Raw genomic sequence first — 26,046 nt, 5'->3', positions numbered from 1 at the left:
GGAAAACTTGAGTTTACTAAAATTTGCTATTCTGTGAGTCATGCAAAAAAACAAAAAACAAAAAACAACGAATTCATAAGTGGTGTGCAAAAAAAGATCAAGGGGAAAAATAGTAGTCACAAAATATGCCATCTTGGAAACCTAAAATGGGACCAAAAGATGGAGCATCTTTTTTCAGGACTCCTTTGAACCAGAGCTGTTCTTACCAGGGCGACAGATTGGTAGAGAATGCAGGCTGACTTTTCCCAAGCAGAAGAGATACTATATACACCGGATCATGTACTATTGAAAAATCCTCTCTTTTGGCTTAGAAGATTGCTCGCTTGGTAAGAATGCTTGCCGCCCCAAGCATGAGGTCTTGTATTTAAATCCCCAGAATCCATGTAAAAACCTCAGCATCATCACACAGGACTGTGCCTGTCCTCTCCAGAGGATATCTGGGGCTTGTTGGCTGCTAGTTTACCTCTGAGTTTAGTGATCTCCTGTTTCAAGGGAATGAAATGTAGAATGATAGAGCAAGATGTTGGCTATCCTCTGGCTTTTCTTCTAGGGTATACCATACATATTCCACACACATATCCTTACAAAAATGTAAGTTAAAAAAAAAAGAAAAAGAAATGATAAAAGAAAGAAAAACACTGAATTTGGTAGAGATGCAGAATGTCTTCTTATGTGAGGTATAGAAAACAACACACCCCTCTCAAATAGCCCAGGCTGACCTTGAATTCATAGCACAATTCACTATGCAGTTGACATTGTCCTTGAACTACTGATCATCTAGCCTGTACATTTTGAATATTGGGGTTCTTGGCATGCTCCACTGTGTCCAGTTTTGAATGAGGTGCTGTACCTGTGTGTCTTAAGGTAGTAACCTAAGTAGGAAGGAAGACCTGAACAGTTTTATTTCACATACTGAAGATGGAATTAGACAGTAATGATAGGATGGGCAGAATTAAATGAATTAGATAGTATTCTGCACATACAAGTGCTCAGTATGTAGGCACTGTTGAAACGTTCATTTTGTTTGAGCTTTATGAGACATTATTGTAAAGCCATGAAGTAATGGCAACCAACTGGCAATAAAAATGGGAAATTACCACAAGGTTTTAAATGACTATGGTGGTAGGTTTCTTTCGTTTAAGTAGAAATACTTTCATCAGGGTCATAAAATGAGAGAAGAAACGTGTGTTGATGACATCAGAATCATATGACTTTGTATGGTTTTCCTGGAAAGTTAAAAAGTCCAGTACTTCAGGTCCCTCGCTGTCTCTCCCATGAAATCCTTAAAGAACCAAGTGTTCCAAGTTGCTCAGAGGAGACGGGGTTTTCCACAATCCAGATGGGAAGAGGAAGGGGCAGTATGTGTGAAACTACTGAAAATGAGTGAGACCCTTGGTAGGGAAATACTTGGGAGGTTGCTGAAAGGCAGCCATCAGGATAGGAAACGCTCTGTGGGAACCATTCCCCAGGCAGCAGGAAGGCACTGTGCAAACATTCCTCTCAGGTTTATCTCAGATAGCCCACACTTACTCAAGCTTTCTTTTTTTCCTACCATTCACGGGGGAGTTATATCCTTCTCCTGACTCTCCTTAATCTCTAAAGTCGGGTTCTGGAAGTTAGAAGAGAGGCAGATGAAGGAACGTGGGTTAATTCTGGAGTCGCATAGTTAATGCAGATGGGGAGCGGCATAGAAGGAGGAGGATTAGAAACGGACATGCTGTAGCTGGGAACACACTTGACCCTCCTGCCACCCGAACTGCGTAGCTCTCGCTTTAATCATCCCTGGATGAAATGGTAGAAAGCAATTACAGTAAGTGCTCAGCTTAATCACTTTGCATCCCTACACAGCCCCTTGAGGCTTCACACTTGCATATGTCATCGAAGTCTCCATGATTATCTGCCTTGCAGAAACGTATCTTTCTTGAAAGGATTTGTGAATGGCTTTCCTCCTCAAGTTTTGGGTTGCTAAACTCATTGTTCCATATTTCTGAGATTTTCTTTCTTCCTTTCTTTTTTTTTTTTTTTTAAACATTTCAAAAAAGAGTTTTCCTTTACTTACACAAACAGCACATTTACAGCATGCAGGTTAATTTAAGATTATATGGCATCTTTCCAAACCAATTAAGGATGAGTGTATCTCTAAGCACTGAAAATAAAGCACAGATTCCACATATCCCACAGGTAGATTCAGAGTGTCTTCTGTGACCTCAAGTCAAACTGAGAGTTGAATATAAATTCAGTTATCCATAGTGTTTAGTTTCCTAAATTTAGGCAAATTATTTCATCGATTACCATGAATAAATATTATTCTTATCTCTTCTGAACCAACTATCAACACAACTTAGAGGAACATTAATATATCAACTTGCAAAAAGACACTGCAATTTAAATTAATGTCAATATTCTAGATGATAAAGAAATCCATTTATAAGTGAATGGCATGTCTAAGGACCTATTGTAGCAAAAAAGAGCAGCAGTTCAGCTCACTGTAAAGAAATTTATGTTCTTAAGATACTTTATGAAGGTTTGAAGTTATAAATAGACAAGAAACATTAATATGTAAAAAAAACCCTATCAATATATTCTCTGAATGACATGCTAGTTACAATTCATTTTGTGTTACTTAACACCAGTATCCATGATACATCTTAAAACTATTGTATTCAAACAAGAGGAAAGAATTTTTGTCTAATGGAAACTGCCAAGGAAGCAAATTTTCATTTGGAAATAAAAGTGTCCTCATGAATGCATCCAGACGTCTCTCATGGGGACAGTGATCACCACAGAAGTCTCGAATCTTACTAACCACGACTCACACCTCAAATGCAGCACCTCACTTCCATGAGTACAGGGTTTGTTTCCATCAGTCATACAAGCACCACAGTCATTAAAGGCTTCAGACCGTAACAGCAAAGATTTTGATGGGTAAAAAAATTATTTTTCAAATCAAAATTACTATTACACAATTGGAAATTACAATAGTTAAGGAAATAGAAAAATGAGCCAATTATGATCTGAATCTTCTGACTATGACTCCAAATTTAACAATACAAATATCTATATATAAAACTTTTTCATAGATTCTAACACAGAACTTCCAAAACTTCTCTACAAACAAACAACCTCCCACCAAAATAAAAGAAAAAATTTAAGAGCAAAGCAAGCTCAGAATTTACACATTAAAGGAAGAGTGTTTTATCCATAAGATCACAGGTTAGAACTAGAGGTGGAACAGAACTCATTTCCTCCAAATACAAACCCTGCTGACCTCATTCCAGGGACAAATCCAATGGTCAGCTTATTTTATATAGTTTTTGAAAAGGATGGTCTTTAATACTATTTTTTTTTCCAAAAGATTTTTTTATTAAATATTCTTATTCATTTTACATACCAACCACAGATCCTTCTCTCTTTCCTCTTTCCACCATCCCAGACTTCCCCACAAGCCACCCCACATTCCCTCCTCCAGGAAGATAAGGCTTTCCCATGGGGAGTCTGAAGAGCCTGGTACATTCAGCAGAGACAGATCCAAGCCCCTCCTCCTGTATCAAGGCTGTGCAAGGCATCCTACCATAGGCAATGGGCTCCAAAAAGCCAGCTCATGCATCACAGATGGATCCTGATCCTACTGCCAGGGGCCCCTTAAGCAGATCAAGCTACACAACTGTCTCACGTATGCAAAGGGCCTAGTCCAGTCCCATGGAGGTTCCACAACTATTGAGTCCCCACTGGCTTGGTTAGGTTGTCTCTGTAGGTTTCCCCATCATGGTCTTGATGACTCTTGCTTTTTATGGCTCTCAAGATCCACAACTTCATTTTGTGACCAGCCCCTGATTGTGCCCTTCATCCACCCCATGTCAAGCATATTCACCCAATTAGCCTCATAGAGAGGAATAACAGATGACTCAGTATAACCCCATCACTACTCCTGGAAGATACAGCTCATGAATGCATTCATTGTTCAGAAATATTTAGTAGCATTTTATAGGAAGGAGGTCAGCATATTATCTGAGAAAAGATTCATGTCACATTTTGTTTAAAGATTTGTTTCGTTAGTTCACAGTCACACTTCAGTAGGCCAGAGTATAATAGCTTTTACTTGGCCCTTGAAATCATTCCTTTCCTTGTGCTTTGTGGGGAATCAAAATGAATTATTCACAGACACCTGTGAGCATTAAGGAAAAATGACCTAGTTCTTGAATAATGCCAATATTTCCTTCTTAGCTATTCTTATCAGGATAAGTGTATGCCATTTCTCTGCAAGAAACTTTCCTGAACATTCTTTTTACTGGCTCACACATTCAAGCGTGCTTAAGTTCTAGTTTAAACTGAAGTGTCTTTATTTGGAAGTGTGTCCATTCTCTCTCACACACTGTTAGTGTGGTAGTTGATCCTTTTTCATCCCATAGAATCCTGTGCTCCTTATCACCCCTCATTAGCACCTGTAACTCATCTGCACCCTTTAAGATTTACAATACATTGAAGATAATTCCCTTTTATACTCACCTCAGTCTGGTGCTGAGATGTAGATGCTGTGCATGTAACAATGGTTAATGCAAAAAGAGGCCATGCATTTGAAAGATAGCAAAGGAGGGGTATGTAAAAGGGTTTGGAGGGAGGGAAGGGAAGACAGAAATGATGTAATCATATCACAATTAAAAAATACAAATAAAATAATAAAAATTGGTAATCTTGGGGATGAAGTCAGTCTGTAAAGTGTCTATTGTGCAAGCATGAGGTCTGACTTTGGATGGCTGATACCTATGTCCAAGAAAGTGTGTGTGTGTGTGTGTGTGTGTGTGTGTGTGTGTATGTATATATAAAACATATATGTACATACACATGTACATGCACTAAGGATAAATAGGGAGTCTAAAGATATTTTGAACACAGAGTAGGTAACCTAAGACTGATCAGTATGCCAGATATGGTTATAAATTTTTTATTCATATTAACCCATTTAAACTCTACAATATTTTCATGAACAGTGTATTACTAATATCTCCATTTACAAATGGGGAAACTAAGGCAGAGTAAGGGTTCATAATGTGCTAAATTTCTTCTAGTTAGTACATTTTGAAGTAGGCCAGTTCTTAAAATTGAATATGCTCAACATGGCAAAAACCAGCAACTCTGCATCCAGTACATGGGACATACTGTGGATTACTTAGGTGATCAAATATTTAACATTTGGACATCTGGAAAGGCAGGTTTTCATGAAATACATTAATTACTTAATACTGATGAAGACATTCTACTTCATAAACAATACGTTGTACTAGTCTTTGGAATATCATTGATCTGAAAATTCATATATAAAGGCCTTTACATGTGTATTATTTTATGCAAGGAAAAAAAAAAGCAAATCTATGAAACCATTTCCTCTCTAGTTTAGGCTCAGATCAGCAGTCATGCATCCTAAGGTGTTAAGTTACGTTATTTTTTGAGAAGTGATGTGACATGCCCTAGATTTCAATGCAGATGCTGCGGACAACTAAGTAAATTTCTGAATCACAATCGCCATAGAGGCCATTAACACGCAGGAATGGGGGTGGGGAGGCTGCACACAGCTCTGTGATTGGAATCCTGTCTGGAATACTGCCACCTAGCGATGTCCGTCAGCCATCTGCCCCCACACACTTCAGAAGCATGCTCCTCAGAATAAACCAGTGTTACTGTAGCTTCACCCCCTTCCCAAATATCCTAGTAACGGATTGTTCCTGCAGCATTTGAAGGCCACCCACCCATGCTTTAAAAAACGATTTACAAAGGAGGACAGACGGGTAGGATGGTGAAAGGGAGGGAGCGGAACAGTAGAGGACATGGTAAGAACCCCTAAGCACCCCAACAGCCACAGGTTGAAGAGGAGAGGCTAAAAGCATGAAGAAGAAGAATGGAAATGGGAAAAATAAGAAAAAAAATGATTCAAAGAGAAGATGGGATAAGGGGAAAATAATTCTTTGGTTTTGTTTTAAAACAAGAAAAAGAAGTTAAAAATGTGGAATTATGAAATTAGCAAACAGAAAACTATAGGGACAAATACCACTAGAGATAAGGGACAAGAGAAGGAAGAAACTGAATAAGCTTAGTTGTTAAATAAAAGATTCAAAGGTGTTTTTTTTTTTTTGAAAAATAAAAACAAAGTATTACATTTGTTACAGTTTAGTATAGTTGGAAATTTCCAGTGTCCTAGATGAACAATTCATTTATCTTGCTCTCTCCCCTATGTGATGCTAATGGCCGTGTTTGGTCTAGTTTCTTGCTTCACCAAAATGTGCATCACCTTTCACTCCCTTGAATTGCTGTAGAATCTGCACATGGAACCTAGTGAGTGTAGGGTATCCCACACCAAGAATCCACTCAGGGAGATTTATTTTCCTAGAATTCTTTGTAATTTTATTAAATGAGTAGCCATATTTTAGGACTGTACATGGAGGTTGATGGTCAACATTTAATTATCTTTATAATTCAAATTAGGGTCGTTAGTATTTGCAATAATGAGGACAACAGCAGCAGTGATAACCTATTTCTCAGTTCATGTTTTCGAAAACCACTTTACATCACCTTCTCTTCTCTTCTCTTCTCTTCTCTTCTCTTCTCTTCTCTTCTCTTCTCCTCTTCTCTTCTCTTCTCTTCTCTTCTCTTCTCTTCTCCGAAAATACACATTTGGAAGTCAAGGATGGAGGAATAAGTCTCTTTTCTATGGCGTTTGAGCTTTGAGTTTAGAAGAACTCTACAAAATTCTTAGCTATTAAATACCTTGTCGTCTGACCACAAATCTAACTTCTTATATTATTCTAGAGATGTAAAAATACTGTGTTTTTCTTTCAAAACACAATAATGGAGCCTGCAAATGAAGTGCCCGATGCTGGGAAAAATCACTGTCACTTCCCACATGACTGGGAGTTCCTTTGGAGGAGGGCTTCTTGCTGTCCTCTGAGTTATCTCACACATTAAAACTTTTCTCTTTGGATTGTAGAAGCTGAGAAGAAACACGCTCTTCCATGGTGCCATTCAGGTATATATTACCATCACTGGTGTTATAGCTGTGTGTAGCTACAATTAAAGTAAATCATTCATATAACTGTTTGAATGTCTTGTCTGACATAATAAAAATCCTGCAGGGATAGAGGATAAGCCAGGTATTGAAAGTTGATAAGCTGATTGATAAGTTCTATCTAGAGAGCTTTGAAATGACATGGTGGGAAGCTATCCATTCTTTCAACTGTTCAATCAATAATGAATGGTCTGCTATCAACTTTGTATCAGGTCAAGCAAGCTAAGAGTTGAGGACAGAAACTAGACACTGACCTGTTCCCATAGAATTTTTAGCAACCAGGTGAGTGTATGAATAGCCACTTTGCTCTTATGCCACAAAGGCTACTCACAACTGCCCGAAGATGATTCCAGATGGTTCTCAGAATTACCTTTTATCTAATTCGGATGAAAGTAGCCCCACTGCAGAACCTCCAGTAGGGGACATCTCCATCATGTCTACATTTGAAATCTAGGACACTTACTTTTGGTTTTTCAAAGGGGTAGAGTTTGGCTTCTAACAACTTGCTTTTAGTGTGAACCAGAAAAAAAAAATGACCTACTTGACTGATTTACCTCCAAATATATGGAAACAGTCATGTAAGTTGAGAGGACAATTTCTGGTCAGTTCGACTTGGTTTTTCCCAGACTCATTGTCTCTTAGAGCAGCAATAGTCAGTCATGTGTCCAAACCCGTAGACAAGAAAACTGTTGTATAGAAGCAGGGAAACTAGAGGTGATGGAGAGATAAATTAGCAGAACTTTTCAGCAATCCAGGCGAGAGGGTTAATGATTCATCTCAGTTGACAGCTGTGAACACGGAGAGAAAGAGTTAGAAACAAGTGATGCCTGAAGTTAAATTTACAGTATAACTGGAAAATGATTGTGAGAAAACTAGAAGGGAAGGAATATGTGTCTAGTCTGAAATTCGCTCTCATTACCAAAAATACAGTCCACACAAAGAGGAATCATTGGAGAAGAAATGATGGGAAAGGAGGAACACCAGTCTGTAATAACCGGACTGTAGCTGGAGAGTTTCTCCCCAGGTCCCACCAAGCCCCTACAGTCCCGCAGCCCACTTATAAAATAATCGTCCAGAAGCTTATATTACTTATAAACTGTTTGGCCATGGCAGGCTTCTTGTTATCTAGTTCTTATATCTTAAATGAACCCATTTCTATTAATCTATAAGTTGCCACATAGCTCGTGGCTTACCATTATCTTAACATCTGCTTCTCATGGTGGCGGCTGGCCGCATCTCCTGACTCAGCCTTCCTGTCCTCAGGATTCTCTTCTCTGCTTGTCCCACCTATACTTCCTGCCTGGTTACTGGCCAATCAGCATTTTATTCATACAGAGCGATATCCACAGCACCAGACAAGGTAAAATTGACATAACAAGTGAGTATGATATTCTGACTGAATCTCAACAGGGATTGCGATAGTAGGGCCAAGGACCCTGCAACGACGAGGTTGGTCTTTGGGAGACAAGGAGCAAGCCAGCCCACTGATAAAGGAAAGCAGGAGAGGGTGGAGAGATGAAGGAAACCTTCACTGCAGTAGGAATGTCTCAAATGCCATTCAAGAGCAACACTGGAGATGTTCTGCCAGTGAGCCGTTCGAAGGTGCTCTCTTGGTAGTAAACAGGAACAGAAATCAGGAAACGTAAATTATTATAATTTTTATAGTAATTATTACTATAACTTTTTGTAGATTATGATGAGCAGGCGACAGGAAAGCAGACCCTGTGAGAATTCAGCTTGAATATCAGCACAAAATCATGTGAGAATAGACATATTAAAAATAGACTCCCCGGCCAATGGGGCTGGGGTGTAGCTTGAAATATCAAACATATGTTAATTAAAAAAGAGGTTAATTATCCTCAGAAGACTTCCATAATTACTCTATTAATCCTCACAATACCCCCTGAGTTAAGTATTTGTGTTCCCCCTTTAGATTTTTCATAAGGAAGCAGAAAGCAAAGTAAAAAAAAAATATGTTCAAGGACTCAGATTTGTTCAAGGTCACATGCTTGTTCAAGGTCACATGCTTGTTCAAGCTGAAACTCAAGTCCAAATCATGCAATAATGAGAACAACAGCTGCAATGATAACCTATTTCTCAGTTCATGTTTTTGAAAACCATTTTACACCATCTTCTCTTCTCTTCTCTTCTCTTCTCTTCTCTTCTCTTCTCTTCTCTTCTCTTCTCTTCTCTTCTCTTCTCTTCCCTTCCCTTCCCTTCCCTTCCCTTCCCTTTCCCTCCCCTCCCCTCCCCTCCCCTCCCTCCCCTCCCCTCCCCTCCCCCCTCTCCTCTCCTCTCCTCTCCTCTCCTCTGAACAAACACATTTGGAAGTCAAGGATGGAGGAATCAGTCTCTTCTATGGTGTTTGAGCCTTGAGTTTAGAAGAACTCTACAAAATTCTTAGCTACTAAATACCTTGTCATCTGACCACAAATCTAACTTCTTATATTATTCTAGAGATGTAAAAATACTGTGTTTTTCTTTCAGAACACAATAATGGAGCCTTCAAATGAAGTGCCCGATGCTGGGCAGTATTGTTCTGATTCAATTTTGTAGTCATCCAGTAAAGTTTGGAATATACTTTGACTCTTTATGCCCATTTCCCAACATCAGATAGACAGGATTCTTTGTATTTTATGGTATTTGCATCTCTCTTTGGGAATGTAATTAGGGCACAATCTTATGAATGTAGGGGCTGCTTATATCAGTAAGCATGCATTCCATTCACTGACTATAGGTTTAAAGAAAAGAGGCAATATATGAGGAACTAAAATAATTTCACCCTTGAGCACACTGGGGAGACAATACCTTTATTTGTTCATTTGCTTGTTCTGTATTTTCCCTCATGATTGTTAGTACCAGGAGATAAAATGCTTCAAAAGAAAGATACTTTTCTTTTCCTTAAGACTTAGTACTTTAAAGGAAGTACAAAGACATACAGACATTGACTAAATCATCTCATAAGTAGTTAACAGTTCTAGCTGTTGTATGCCTTGTGATATGACAGTCAACAAATGACTTCACCAAATATGGAAATCAGAGAGTGTTCCCCTAGTGAATTTTTTCTGCATTGTATTTTGAATATGATTTATTTCCTTGGAACCCAATTTTTTTTAAATGTTAAGGCTTTAATTGGTAGAATAATTTTAAGTGACCAGTGGCCTAAAGTAAGTTTGTAGAATATGGAATTGAGAAGGAGAGAGAAGAAAAAGGAAGGAGAAATGGAAAGTGTGTGTGGGATGGGAGGTTGTGAGTGGAAACAGGAGATGTGATGATGAGGGAGTTACAGAGGCTTTAGGACAACAACACTTAGAGAGAAAGGAAGCTGAGAAACTGAACAAAAGTGAAGAAATGACCAGAAGGGAAATATTGGCTCAGTTCCTTAGCACTATGCTCAAGGAAAGACAAGATTTTTAAAAGGTAGGAAGATTGTTACGAGTATGTAAAGCTATGGACATGTGAATCAGATCGAGGAAAATAAGTCGGGTAGCTCAGTCTAGGGAACAAAAGGGAATCAATCACATAACTAGCAAACACACACACACACACACACACACACACACACACACACACACACACACACACACACACACACACACACACACACACACTAAAATATAAAAAGGACCTGAAGGTTAGGATGAATGAATTCTGAATTCTTGCTTGTTGGTTGGTCAAAAGTGCCATTGATATTCTCACTTCTTTTTGTCTTAATTTGGTCACCCCGGCAGTACTAACTGTTGAGGGAAGAGAAACTCTGGGAAGTTTCTTTAAAAAGAAAGGGGACATTTCTTCCCTTATTCCCTTCATTTACTGGTTGCTTTGAGTATTGTTGTGGTGCTTGGGGATCCAACAATCCCTCTGGGTGTTAGAAACTGGAGACCACATCGTAGGACTACAGATCTTGGTAAAGTATGATATTTTTCCTCTATTTTTCTCCATCCTAAATGAAAGAATTAGATTTGGATAGGAGAGGAGCACCAATCAAAATTTTGAAGCTATAGATAATGGTGAACTATTGAGCAAAGAAATGGTATCCTTTCCTCCATTTTTCTGAGATAAGATGATCAACTTCTAGTTTTCCCACATTCAGACACTCAAGTAATGGAGGCATTGTTAAAAGACAGGCAAAATGGTCTGCATTTATAACTTCCAGATAATCACAATCTAGGCAGGTAAGTGAAATATGTACCTTTGTACCCAGAGCTAAGTAAGCACAATGGATAGATGGAGCACACACATAATCCAGAGGACATGGCTATGAATGCTGGGCAATTGTCTCCAGGTATTTAAACAGTCAGGTTTGAGTACAGCTTTGGAGAGCTCAGCATTCATGACGGAAACTACAGGGGCAGGCCCCCAGCTTTCCCACTGATTACTGAAGCTGTAGTACAAAGCCAGCCATCGCTTCTACCACCAATGCAAAATTTTCCTCTATGAAATGAAGGCTTCATAGAGTCATTCATTCAGAAGAGACATTGAACAGGGCCACTCTAATACACAGAACTAAGGATACTAAGTAACTCAAAGACTCTGCCTCTGTTCTGCAGTGACCTCCAGGTGGGGTGGAGTGAGATCTCCATGTAATTAAACAGCAGTCTTCCAAAAAGACACTGAGCTGTAACACCGAACAAAGACCAGAAGGAAAAAACAAGGGTGCCTTCAGGTAAGGAACAACTAGCTCTGCTGGGGCCATGTTTGAATGAACAAGAGTTACGAGAGTTGCTGAGTGAATCATATAACGATGGAAATTTCCAGAGAAGGAGGAACAGCGTAGGTACCTGTCAATGTCTCCCAAAGCATTAATATTTGTCTTTGCTTCTGTGTTGTTTGGCAGTGGAGGGGTAGGGGTGAACAAATGTAGGGTAGGAGTGTGGGGATGAATACATAAAGACAAGATAGAGGGAAATCATTTCATGAACTGCCTTAAGCAATGGAAATGTATTCAAAGTGAATTCCGTGGAGGAGAACACATGACATGCCAGATAATGAAAACCTCTTTTGCCTGCTTTATGCTCATGACTTTCATAAGGTCTTAGAGATACTTTAAAAATGGCTTGGCAGGATTGAAAGTCCTACTTTAGGGGTCCCACCCAGAGAAGGGCCTGAGAACTTGAGCTTTGTAAAGCTCTAACCCCACTAGCTGTTAGATATCACACAGTCTTAGTTACTTTTAAGCCTTGATTTCCCCTGTCTTCATAACAGGATATGAAAACAATGTTTACTTCCTGGTGTGAGATTTAAATCTATTAAATACTGATAACCAGGCTGGCACATGCTGTCACCAGGATGTTGTCTATTTTGCCTGCTCTTCACATAGAATCCTCTACCAAAGTGAGTTATGCTGTGATACTATGCACTTATGTGGTATTGAGTAGCCCAATACTCCTTCATCTACTGGCTCCAAAGGATGACTTAGAATCCATTTCTGTGGTGATATTGTGTTTCTCAATATATTGTGCACCCTAATAAACTTATCCCTGGTCAGAGGACAGAACAGCCACTAGATAGACATAGAGGCCAGAAAATGATGGCACACACACCTTTAATCCTAGCATTCTGGCTGGAGGCAGAGATCCATTTGGATCTCTGTGAGTTCAAAGCCACACTGGAAACATCCAGGCATGGTGACACATGCCTTTAATCCCAGGAAGTGATGGCAGGAAGCAGAAAGGTATATAAGGTATGAAAACCAGGAACTAGAGCCCAGTTAAGATTTTAGGTTTCTGAGCAGCAGTTCAGCTGAGATTCATTCTGGATGAGAGAAATGAGATCAGCTGAGGAATTGGCAAGGTGAGGTTAGCTGTGGCTGGTTCTGTTTCTCTGATCTTTCAGCATTCACCACAATACCTGGCTCCGGGTTTGTTTTATTAATAAGACCTTTTAACATTTGTGTTACACATTTCTGTAGCCAGAGCAAAAAAAGTATGTCCAACGAGACCCTATTCTGGGCACACAATGAATAAATCACAATATGCAGCAATTTCACTATACAAGCATTTCTTAAATATCAAATGAGTGTTTAGGAAATCCATGGAGGCAGCTATGGCTGCTGCCTAGCTTGTCTAGGGACCACTTGTGCATAGCACCAGTGTATGTCATTGTACCATGACAGATGTCATGTCAGGGGTCAGACTCAGGATTTGACTTAGCTGGTTTATATACTCTCTTTGTCTGCACAAGTCTTTCTCCCTTACCTTGTAACTGTTATTTTTTAAGAGGACAATCTGAGCCAGTAACCAGGACACCAGAGGAGAGCCAAGGTTAGGGAAATGCCCTCTGTTATTAGCCACTAGCAAAAATGGTATTTTTAAACAAGAGCAATTTCTTAAATTTCCATGAAACGACTCAAAAAGCCTTTTCTACAACGAATCCTGATTCAAAGTGGGTTTTCTTGTTCTGTGCCTTTGTATCATTTGGACAAGCCGGTGCTTAGAAATGGTTCTTTTCCTGCCGACGTCACCGAATGGATGCTGTTCCCAAGCATGACTTAACAGCATTGCCGCCCAGCCCCCGGGAGCTGCTTTCCCTGAAGTGGCAACGATTTTTCAAAAACAATAAAGATATCTACACTCGGTCTCTCTTGGTTATACTGCAGGGACAACCTGTGTAGGGAAACAGTATCCTAGATCCTGCTGAAGGTTCGCACAGATGGAACAGCAGTGGGAGGGGCTGCCAGCGACTTCTCTGCCAACTTGTTAGTGCTGGAGAAATTATCCTCTTGTTTTGCCAGTTTAATAGAGGTTCAGTTGTAAAAATTCTCTGTAGGCTCAGCAACATAATTATTATCTATGGTCTCTGCATTAACTGTGAGGAAACATCATGGTCTGAATCTGCCTCATTTTAAATGCCAAGCTGTGCCCACATTCAGCCCACAGCCAACCTGAAAATTCAATATCCCCTCCACACAGCTATGCCTGTCATCATGGCGGAAGTTAAGTACATGGTTGCCTGAGTCCCAATGTTTAACAGTCACGGTGCTGTTTCTCTGTTTTCTTCCTTCCCCCCTGACCTTTTCCAACATCAATGCCCTTGCAATTGAAAATTATTAAGTAGGTAAAAATCTGTGTCACATTTAGTTCTGGTACTCAGTCCAGAAGAGCCAAACCCCTGCAAATTTGGAAAACAAACTCCTTAACAGATGGGCCACATAAAGTTTACAGCATGTGCAGTGTGGGAGGTAGTATGGCTCCAGGCGAGAAACAGAAGACTAGAAATTTGAGAGCTCAGAGTTTTTGAATTTGCTTTTGTTGCTTTGGTTTAAAGCAGATCACATAAGCTTATACCCTTCACATCTCTCACATTACCTGACACCTCAGCCTTAGAAGTGAGTGAGTAATAAGAAATTAGGAAACTTTATTTTTCTTAATATGAAGCATGAGCATGATGCTTCTCGCTACTGCCAGGATTATGCACAACTGGTATCAATCTGCTAATAAAACGGGGCTGCAGGATCTAGAAAATCCCATGTTGGAATTTTACATTTGAAAAACAATTCTCTTTCACTGAGGACAGGTGTTTAGTCTATGAACGGTAACTACAGTCACCACAGTAGAGGATGTGACTGGCCTTGAAAAAAATTATCATTGAAAAATGATTGGTTTATGACTTCTAAATAGGTGGCTGGCAACATGTCTCAACAGTGACCCCTGGAAGCAAAAGATGTGAGAAAGTCATTTGAACTAAAATGTTATGATGTCAACTTGGTCATTGTCGGATAGCCAAAGGTTCTCAAACATGGATGGTCCTTGGTGTTTTTTGGGGAATTTATTTAAAGACACAAATGTCTCAGATCCACCACAGGCCTGCTGATTAGAAATGACTACAAGCAAACCTAGGAAATGTGAGCTTTGGAAAGATTCCTTACCTGATACCAATGACTTGGTCTCTGTCACAATTTCTTAAACTACGTGAACTCATATGCTATTTTGGTCATGCTGACTCTCCTTGACATTCCAAAGCCAGTGATAGAAATGTAGGAGTTGTCGTTTAAGAGGGCAGAGTATTTGCCCAAGAGCAGATGGGAGACAGAAAGAGGAATGCCAGGAAGAGAAGGCCATGATTCAGCCACTAGGGGAACCGAAAGGGAAGTGATTGAGAGGAAAAGGAATCCTGAAGTGTGAGGTAGGAGAGAAATTCAGAAATAAGAGTGGGCAGATACCTGCAGGGAAATTGGATGCTGCAATGCTGAACTGGTCTCAGGATTTGTTTCTAGTTTAACACTGCCTCCAGTTTCTAGTCCATTTCCCATTCTGAATTTAGAGATCATGTGGTAGTTTGAATGGGAATATCTTCTACAGGACATTTATTTAGATACTTGGTTCCTAGCCAGTGGAGTTGTTTGGGAAGGACTGTTGAGGGAGGTGCATCCCTGGGGGTGGGCTTTGAGGTTTCAAAGCCCATACCATTCTCAGTTAATTCTGTGCCTCATGCTTGTGGATCAGATGAAAGTTCTCAGCTATTGTTCCAGGAGCGTGCCTGATTTGTCTGATGCCGCTCTCCCCACCTTGTCATGGACTCATCCTCTGAAACTGTCAGCCCTGATAAACTCTGTTTTCTATAAGTTGGCTTGGTCATAGTGTCTCTTCGCAGCAACAGAAAAGTAACTGAGACAGTATATTTTGAAAGTTCAGATGGATACCATGATGTTGTCTTGTCTTGTCTGCAGCACCTGGTCAAGCACTGGAACTTTTGGGATCCAAGCACTGTCTCTGTAAGCTGGCTTGGACATACCTCTGATGGAACACTTCGTCCCACTGGGCTGATTGCTCACTTTCTTTTTAAGTACATCGACCTTTTGTTGTTTTTAGAAGCATCAACCTCATACCCACCCAGAGTACCCATATATGTTCCCTATTCCCATAAAAATCTGTCCCTGGAGTCCTCCTAACATCTTCCAAACTGTGCTGTTATCTTAGACTTTCTGGCTATTCCTTAGAACTTATCTGATTTTCTTGGAAGCTCTTGCTTGTAGTCCATCCTTTTTAGTGTTCACTATGTAGCCTTGGATTCACAATTCTTCTGGGTCAGCCTCATGAGTACTGACAATACAGGAACTCACTACCAGCGTTTGGTAATGACTGTAATCTAAGTTAGGGCTCTTTAAGATAGTGACATGGCTTCCTTATTTTCTGTTAATATTAATCACAATTTATTAACCAATTGTTAATCATAATTTTACTATTAATCACAATTATATCAATTAATTAATGATTGTTACTATTAATAATAATTTATAGCATCATATTGACTTGGTTGCTTTTAAAAATCCTACAGTAGAGACTGAACTTCACAAAGGCAGCCTGTTTTGTTCATTTTTGTGTATGTGATATCTATCAAAGTTTCTGCAAAACTGTGAAAGCTCAAAAAATAATTGCCTAAGTAATAGGAAAGCAAGTGCATCATAGGTGTTCAGAGACACAAGAAACCCTTTAGTGTGCCATTTACACCAAGCAACTTGCACTATCTAATACTAATGTTTAAGTGCTTTGGGAGATAGAAAGATGAGTCATGTGGATGAAAAAAAGATTATTATCTAAGCAAAAATGTGTAATTGGAAGAATTAACTGAGTTGTGATGGAGACATAAAACCAAGAGCCACTAAATTTGGTTCCTAGAAAGATGGGTTATGTAGTGTTCCTTAAGCTGAGCCTGGGGATGTATGGAACTTAAATACTAAATTACAGTAAGCCCCAAAGTTTCTGACTTACAACACAGTCCCCTTCCATTAATTAGACATAACCATCATGTTCTGCCAGGGAAGATATTTAAAGGGAGAGTGGAGAAAAAAAAATCTGCTTCAGCCCTGGTTATAGTTGATTACAATTGAACTGGCCTCCTGATCCAAGTAAGTTTAGCCAGTTTCTGTCTCTCTGGGATTAGTAGTGACAACTTAAAAACTTCGAGGCAGCTGAAAGTAGAGGGTGAAACAAGTTAATATAGACATTTTGGAGAGTTGAAGGGGAAATATTCTGTTTTCAGTGTCTTGTGAGACCCACTTTATCTCCTTTAATTAAGCTGGTGTTAATGTGTGTCTGTTATTCCAGTGCTAGAGAGCCTTAATGAAGACAGATGAAAAGGTGGAGAAGAAATTACAAACAGAACAGAGAACGATGAACACTCTGTAGAAGGGATCATCGGAATTTGATAGACCATGGCTGCTTGATATCCATGGGAGGCCTGTCTTTATCTGAAGAGACATGGAGGAGGAGGAGAGGATGGTGGGGGGGGAGGAGAGGAGAGAGGGAAAAACAAACAAATACAAATGAAAGAAGGGAGCACTGGATATGAAAGCACACAATCTTCATGTTATCTTACTTTATGATCCTATTTTTGATACATGAATATGAAAATGTTCTTAATAGAAATGTTATTAGGCAAAAGACAAATTTTGGGAAAAATTAAAATTGAAATACAAGATTCTGTGCAACTTACCTTTAATGGAAGTATCATTAAAGAGTGTGAAAAGTTTGAGAATTGAAGTCATACCTGACGATCGAGTGGTTGTTTCTGTTTTTCCATTCACTATACTACATAGTACTTTATAAGTGTTTTTGATCATTGTAGGCTCTGTTTACGAAAGGAGAGAAGTGTGAAAGCTGGACCCATCTAACTTGAAATAAACAATGTCTGTCTAGTATGATGCTCAGTGAGACAAGGTGCTTGACATCAAGACTGATGACCTAAGTGTGATTCCTTGGGCCCTATTCAGTGGCAGGAGGGAAAAGGCTCACTTAAGTTGACTTCTGACCTCTAAATTCACCCCTATGTTTTGTGCATGTGCATGCATGGGTGCACATGCAAACACACACACACACACACACACATTTAAAATATGTAATGCTTAGCATCCTAAAGCATTGCTGTTCCCTAGCAATTTCTAGTTTTTCTATTTTTTTTATATATTCTGAAATTCTCTATCAGTTGATTATTTACTCTTATTTTGTATATGGTCTTATGAACTCTAATGTTCAGAAGCCAGAGTCATGGTTCCAGTGTCATATAAAGAAAGAAATAGCATGAGTTTTGGAGCTAAGCTACGAACAAGGCTGTTTGCAATGATGATGAAAGCAACATTCTGAAGAATTATTGAATCCATCAAGGATGGTGATATGGTGAACGAGGCTGTAGAGAAGGATTCATGTTGAAAGGGAGCTAGGGCAGGTGCCTGATGTTGATTTATTGTTTCCTAGGTCCAAATTATCTTCTTATTGACTGTTCATCCCTTCTTGCATATAGCAGAGACAGAATCATTAACAATGTTCTTTTGCCAGCTCGCTCTGTGTTCTTCTTTGTTAGTAGTAGGTGCCTGAGAAACATTACAAGAGGAGGAAGATTTTGCTTTCCAGTGTTGAGATGTTTGTTGAACTCCTGTACTCTCATGGATTGTATGGATTTGGTCCCTGCAGCAAGCCACAGCTCTCAGGAGCAGAATCAGTAGTCACTCAGTAGTATAGCCAAGTGTTCCTGGGAAGACACCTGCTCATGAACAAATACCAAATAATGACTCCCCAGTCAGGTCCCCAAGTCCGATGCAACAGTGACTTCTGTGTCATCACTGAGCTGTGGCCATGCCCGGTCTGATGCTGCCTAGATCTCAGTCTTGCGGGGAGGGGAGTCTTCCTCACATGCTCTACTCAGCTCAGGGGATGCTGACTTTTTCTGCAACCATTCCTACATTTTTTCCAACCATTTCACTAGTTCCCCTCAATCTTTAAATCATTTAACTACCTTGTTATAGTTAGTAAGAGACTTTTTGTATTCCAAGACACAAACAGAGACACTGGAGACGATGTCAAACTATCAAAAAGAGTCGAGAGTGCTGGCAAAGTGCAGTTGATATGATATTGTGGACATCATATTGGGTAGCTAGTGAGGGTTGGAGGAAAAAATGTGACTTCTACTGTGGAATTTTCAAGCTGGGAATGGTAGGTCTGCCTCCGTCTTTTATAAAAAGCCATCTTTAGAGCAGTATGAAAGATAAACTTCTGTAGATAGTAAATATTGGGCCAAAATGATGCTTGGGGGTTTTGGGGGGTAGGGTGGGGGAGGATCGGATTGTATCCTGGATCATAAGAGAGACACAAATCAAAATACTGAAGTGACACAGAAGATTAAGCCTTTGAAGGCTTTGATGACCTTTTCTGATACAGAATGGAGAATGCCATTCATGGTGGCATGGACCTGTAATTCCAGTGACTTTCAGATTAAATGAATGACAGATGGGGAGCTCATAATTTAGATGAAAAGTCTATAGGACTGATAAGTTTGGGACAGATGCAAGAAATACTTGTTTGTTTTAGATATATCGGTTTCAATTAAGCAGAGAGAGAGAGAGAGAGAGAGAGAGAGAGAGAGAGAGAGAGAGCGAGAGCGCATCGTGTATAACTCTGGTTTGAGTGTACTTTACACAAGGTTCTCTGTTCAGTTAAGCTGAGTAATTATTCATGTAATCCCAACAAATTTAAACCAGGTTTTTCTCCCAAGGTAAATATGTTCCATGGGTCTGTTTTTCCAATGCATGTTCTGCTTTGGAAAGCTTTATAGGGATTTTGGTTTTTTTCTTTTCTCTTGAAACCTCTTCCAGATGATGAAACCTTAAAATACAGAAGACAATGAATATTTTATTTTTTAAAAATGTTTATATTTCACTAGTGTAGAATGAAGATGAGAGGCTCAATAAAGAAGGACTTAGGAACAATGTCTCCCTTAAGCTATGTATTCAGACTTCAGCTTTTGTATCCCTTCACTTCAAAAAGCAGTTCTCTGGGGGTAGATTAATTCTGCAAGACATCTGCATTTCCAGAAGGTTGTGCTCGGTCTCTGAGTACTCTGTCTGGTAATGATCGGAGCTCTGGTGGCCTTCAAGGGATTGAAGACCCAGAGTAGATCACTCAGAAAGAACACTGCGTCTGCACAGACTCCAACCCAGGATGCTGTACACAGCACCTGCTGGAAAGAGCATATCCATCTGTGCTGGCCAAGAGCTGGCTGCTGCCTGATCCCTGAGGTGGACAACTGACAGGCACACAAAGAGGCCTTTCAAAGCTGGCTTAGGATGTTCATGTCAGCCAGTCATGTAGGACCCAAGCCAGCAGCATTCTCCAGAACAAGCCAGTGTAGGAAGGATGGAGCCCCATCAGAGTCCCATCATTCATGATGTGGCAGGAATTGGTAAGTGTGTGACTTGTGGAGCATTAATGTGATTTAACTACAAAAGGTAACCCATAATAAATTCAATGAGATTCTTGCTTTTACTATTTTATTTAGCTAACTAATTACTTATTTTTAAATGCTTGCATATAATCCTCTCTCTGCACATGCAAATTGAAATACTAAAACAACCACAGACCTTAAAATCATAAGACAGGAGAAGATCCCATTCCCCAGTAACTTGGTGAGAATAATTTTGAAGTATGCTTTCTTCTCTCTGAAAAATGGAATGTAAACCACTGACTTATGGTGAAACTGTCTTTTCTGTTTACTAAGATGTGGCACTGTGCTCTGTTTGGTTACTTCTTTTCCTTAATACTACATATTCATATTCAATCAATTCTCTCTATATCCTCTCTCTCTCTCTCTCTCTCTCTCTCTCTCTCTCTCTGTGTGTGTGTGTGTGTGTGTGTGTGTGTTTATGGAGGGAGAGAGCTAAGAGTCTGATTTAAGTTTTCCTTCCCCTGTTCTTTATGTAGACTTGAATTGCTGTAGGCTAGATCTATGATGGCAAAGAAAGGAACTTGCAGAATTCCACACAGTCCATCTCCGTAAGCTATTAGTTCATTGGGAACAAATGTCTGTCTTATTTTGATGGTGTTAATTTCATGGTCTATAATGAAACTAAAGGCACTTATATTATTTCTTCAAAGACTTTAGGTACTCTGAATATATATTATAATTTTCAGATTAGTATTTTTTATGGGACTCCTGATTGTGTGAATGAATGGATCTTGGTTCCTGAGTGTATGAATAAGCCATCTTGACTCCCTGAAAAAGTTTCCTTTTGAGGACCTCCAGCATCTTTTTGCATCCTCTGTCCTAATGTACCTCATCCTTGTTTAAGGACTGAAGCATAGCTTTTGTAGAAGGATTACTCCCTCCCCCCCATGTCACCCCCCCCCCCCACATTGGTACAAAGGATTGAAGCCAGGGACTCATGCATGCTAGATAAGTTCTCCACCTTTGAAATTCATTCCAAGATTGGAATAGTACATTTCATAGGAAGCAGTTCACTTAACCTTGAAATTCCAGTGGTCATGATTCTTTCTATAACTCCTTTCTACATCCAGGGTTTGGGAGAATTACTTAAGTTTGCACAACAGGAACCTTTTTTCAGGATTGGGAATGCAGAGTATACAATGCAAAGACATTGTGTGTGCTCATCACACACCTTATTGCCAGGCATGGACTAAGCCATTTTTCTGTAAAGGTAAATTTGTTTTTTTGCTCTTCTGTTTTCTTCCAGAACCATGTACCACTTGTTCATGCATCTAATCCTTTTATTTAAAACGTGTACATTTTCTCTTCACCAGTACCTGCCATTCCAATACCGTTCCTCAGATTAACCTGTGAATTTAGTAACCTGTCATTATACATCTCTCCTCTCCTGGCCTACCTGGAGAGAATGTGAAGATGATAGATGAGGATGGGGGATCAAAGGATGTAGCAGCCTGTGCCCAGTTATAAAAACATCACTCACCAGGCAGCAGTGATGCATGCCTTTAATCCCAGCACTCAGGAGGCAGAGCCAGGTGGATCTCTTTGAATTTGAGGCCAGCCTGGTCTACAGAGCGAGATCCAGGACAGGCACCAAAACTATACAGAGAAACCCTGTCTTGAGAAAAAAAATAAAAAGAAAACAAACAAACAAACAAACATCCAATAAAAAGATCAATACTGTAATTTTGGGGTAAATGCACTGTTAGGTTAAACTTTGTGAGTTTTAGTTTTACCATCTGTAATAGAAGGGGTTAGACTAGAGTCATTTCTGTTCCAGTGCCTTTATTCTAAGAGTCTTTGGGCTTCAAGTTAAGTTTGTATTGATTTCCGTCTAGTCAAAGGAATGCTGGTCTTAACCAGGCTGCAGAGCAACAATAACAACAAAAAATCAGAGGGGGAAAATGACTCAATCATGTAAAGAAATTGCAGAAGAATTGAATGTTATTACTGTCTTTATTCTGGGGTAGTAGCAGGATTCCCCTGGGTGAGCTACCAAGTCTGAATCAAGGTATTTATTTGTTAAGAGAGGCTACAGGAATTCTGTGCTTGAGGAATAACAAGCCTAGCCAATGAGGCCATCACATTCTTTAGGATTCAGTAATAGTTTGGGGATTCTATGGTGCCCTAACAGGCTTCAGTTACTGACACTGTCAGACAAGGGAACTCTGTTGGAGAGTACAGCTAAACTGGCCAGATGTCTGCATGGGCCAAGGCCTCTCACTGATGGAGACCTGCCATGTGGGAAGCAAGGGTGGGGAAGAGCTACCACTGTTTTCAACTTGCAGAGGGTACATTGATCTGTCTTTCATAGTTGAGATTGTCTAAATTCATATAATGCTTAATACATATTTTCATTTTAGTGTTTAACTCATAGATTATTAAGACAAAAATTACCACTTAAGCATATATCCTCAAAGATGAGGAAAAAAGACATAAATTATGTGCTCAATTATGGGCTGGATGGCGAAGAAATTCTCATGGACTGTAGTTAAGAATGTGGACCTGTGACTTAGCACATATACCCTCAAAAGTAACATGTGGATATTGTTCATGCAGTCACCGCCACTGTGAGATCATGAGTACAATGACCTTAGACACTGTTTCACTGTACACTACCTCTGGCATTTATTGCCTTTCTTCCATAATGACCCCTGAGATTTCGGGAGAGTAGGTGTGCCAGAGATGTCTCCTTTAGAGCTGAGCTTGACACACTTCCTTATTCTCTGCACATTGACTCCTCGTTGGTCTTTGGTGAGTTGCTATCTACTGCAAAAAGAAGCTTCTCTGATGAGGGATTAGTCTATAGCTTTAATGGTAAGAACATAGAGGAGAGTGTAATACTATGCCAGTTATCATAATAATAGTATTAGGGGTTTTGCTCAGTTAACAGTACCAGTGAGTTCCACCTTGTGGAATGGGCTTCAATACTCTTAAAGGTATATGAGAGAAATAAGAAGCCTCTGCTTGTATGTCTGTGTGTTGTCTATGCACATGTCTCTGCGTGTGTGTATTCATGCCTGCAGGTAGACATTGATTATGTATGTGTTTGTGCTGAAGCAGAAGTCAATGACAGGCAGCCTTGGTTCCTCTCTGCCTTAACTTTTGAGACAAGATCTCTCTCTGAATTTGGAACTCATGGATTCAAATAGACTACTAGACTCTACTACCTTCCTCTTCATTGCTATATAAGTGCTGCCATGCCAGGCATTTACAGAAGGGTTGGGGATCTGAACTCAGGTCCTCAGGCTTGTCTGGCAAGCACTAAGCCATCTTGCCAAAGCTCTGCGTTGCAGTGAAATGATGCTGTGACAGTGTTGTGTTTCTGGATTTCTCTTTCTCATGTTTGTTATGAGCTATGAATAAAATATTTAAAATTCAGTTTTGGGTTTTTTGTGGTTTTTTTTTTTTTTTTTTTTTCCTGTTTTCTTCCTCACTGCTTCCAATACTACAAAGAAAGTTTTCTGACAGCATTTGATTTTGGTCATTTCTTTTTCTCTAAGGCATGGCACTTACCCTCTTTAACTCTTACAAATAGGGTAAAGCATCTGTCAGTAGCATGGGAGCTAGATTATCTGCCTTTCTAAACAGCAGAGGAGTTTGTGTTTGCCTCACATTTCTTCCATTAATAGCTGCAGGGTTTTTTTTTTGTTTTTTTTTTTTACACATTTTGATAGACATGTAAAATCCATGTTTCATGCATGGTTTATCTTGGTGACAAATTAAAATATTATTCATATATATATGTATATATTATATGACTATCCATATTTCAGGTCATACAGTACAAGTGCACAACTTATTACCAAACACAAATAGAAATGAGATTAATTTGTTCCATAAAACGTTAAACCTGCCAACGCAGCAAACTGTTGATGATAAGTTAGTGTAACATTCAAGCACGATGATTGTGTGGGGACACTGGATAGTGCACACGAGGAGATATGTGTATTTAGGTAAGGGCACTTTAAGCCCATCATATGACCTGTGTCCAATCAGAACCCAATAGGTAGAGTAGCCATACTTGGCTTATATGTCTGTTACACTAGAGTGCTCATTCTCAATCATTCTAAGTGCAAAAGCTCAGACAAGGTTCACTTCATGGAACATGAGAGATTACACAAATAAAGTGCATTTTCCAGTGTCTTCCTCACCAAAGAACAGAGTGTGTTGTGCTGCGTTGGAGGGTGATAACTGAGATGGACGGGAGTGGGACAGAACCTAAATGGTGACAGTGTGCTCAGTTACTGAACATGCAGTGTGTGTGTGTGTGTGTGTGTGTGCGTGTGGGTGTGCGTGTGCGTGTGTGATGATATAAACACAGTACTCATGTATGAAACTCTCCAAAGGAAAATAAAACAAAAACCAACTGGCTCTTCAAGGAGGGACTTGTAAAAATAAAGTAGTTCTAACTGCAACAACACAGTTTCCTGTGGTCTTGTGCAATGCCGGTTGCTATGACAGGGAAGAGCTTTTACAATGACAAACAACTGCTTCTCCTGAAGTGCCACTTTACTTCTACTCTCTACTTGCTGGCTGAAAGTCCAGGCCCCGATCCAAAAGTAAGAAGGCCCGAAAGTACACTTCCCTGGCCTGGAAGTGATAGAGAATGTAAGGCATTCGGCAATTAGCACTGGTGAAATGAATAGGGTGGTCTTGTATTGGCAAACTGCCTTCTGGGTTGCCCATTTGGGAGCTGAAATTTTCATATCTTCAGGGGGAGAGTTTTTAAAGCTGGTTAGAATACAGTCTGCTGTGTTAGAACTGAAGATACTCCGTGACAGCCAAGTCACCATTAGCACTGGAAAATCTGAATCAAAATTCATAAAGTGTAAAACAAACAAACAACAATAACTACAACAAAACAGGGTCTTCTCCCGTCAATGAGGATGGGGCTAGAGGAATGACTCAGTTGCTAACTTGCTGGATTTGTATCCTCGAGGACCCAGGTGTGATCTCTAGAAGCCAGGCGAAGCAGCAAGGAGTGGAGTATGCTTGCAATCCCAGACTGGGAAAGGTGGGATCCTGGGGTCTGCTGGTCAGCAAGCCTGTACCAATTGGTGAGCTCAAATCCAGTTAGAGACTCTGCTAAAAGGTATTAAAAAGGAAGGAAAGGGGAAATGCAAACGGTATCTGCAGAACAGTACTTAAGGTTACTTCTGACTGCCACACATGTGTGCATAGACACTCTCATCCACACAAATATGCACACACACACACACACACACACACACACCATGGTAAAAGGCAGATTATATTCCTTTCTTATTGGTCTCTTCCTTGATTTCTGATGGTTTCTTCCCTGTTGTAACGTTACATTTCCTTCACTGCAGAGGTTATTACATGACCTGTATAGGTCTTCCTGTATCCCACAGCATCATATTTTTTTTCTGGTTTATGAACATCTGATTTTATCTGTCTCAAGGAACCCACAAGGGCAAAGAATATGAATAGCTGTAAGAATAGATGGCCAAGAACCTGTAGCAGAAATGTAGGAAGGTCCAGAAGGCAGGACTTTGTAGTTAAAGGCTCCAGGACCTCATGCATGCTCTGCTGGGTCATTGGAATCCACTTACAAAATGTATCCTCAAAGAAACAGTTTTATGGTGAGCATAAATGTCCACTTCAAGGACCCTCTGAGTTCTGAGCCTTGTAGAGCTGCATTAGTTGCATGATCATGAGATTGGCCTAATGGGAATACCCAGACAAAAGGGCAGGTCTATAAAATAACTAACTCAAATTAGCAGTGTTCTGCAGCCTCATAAAATTCTGTTGCC

Source organism: Onychomys torridus, chromosome 20, assembly GCF_903995425.1.
Source record: "Onychomys torridus chromosome 20, mOncTor1.1, whole genome shotgun sequence".
Classification (NCBI taxonomy): Eukaryota; Metazoa; Chordata; class Mammalia; order Rodentia; family Cricetidae; genus Onychomys; species Onychomys torridus.
The sequence above is the reverse complement of the archived record's forward strand: the minus strand, read 5'-3'. Positions refer to the sequence as shown.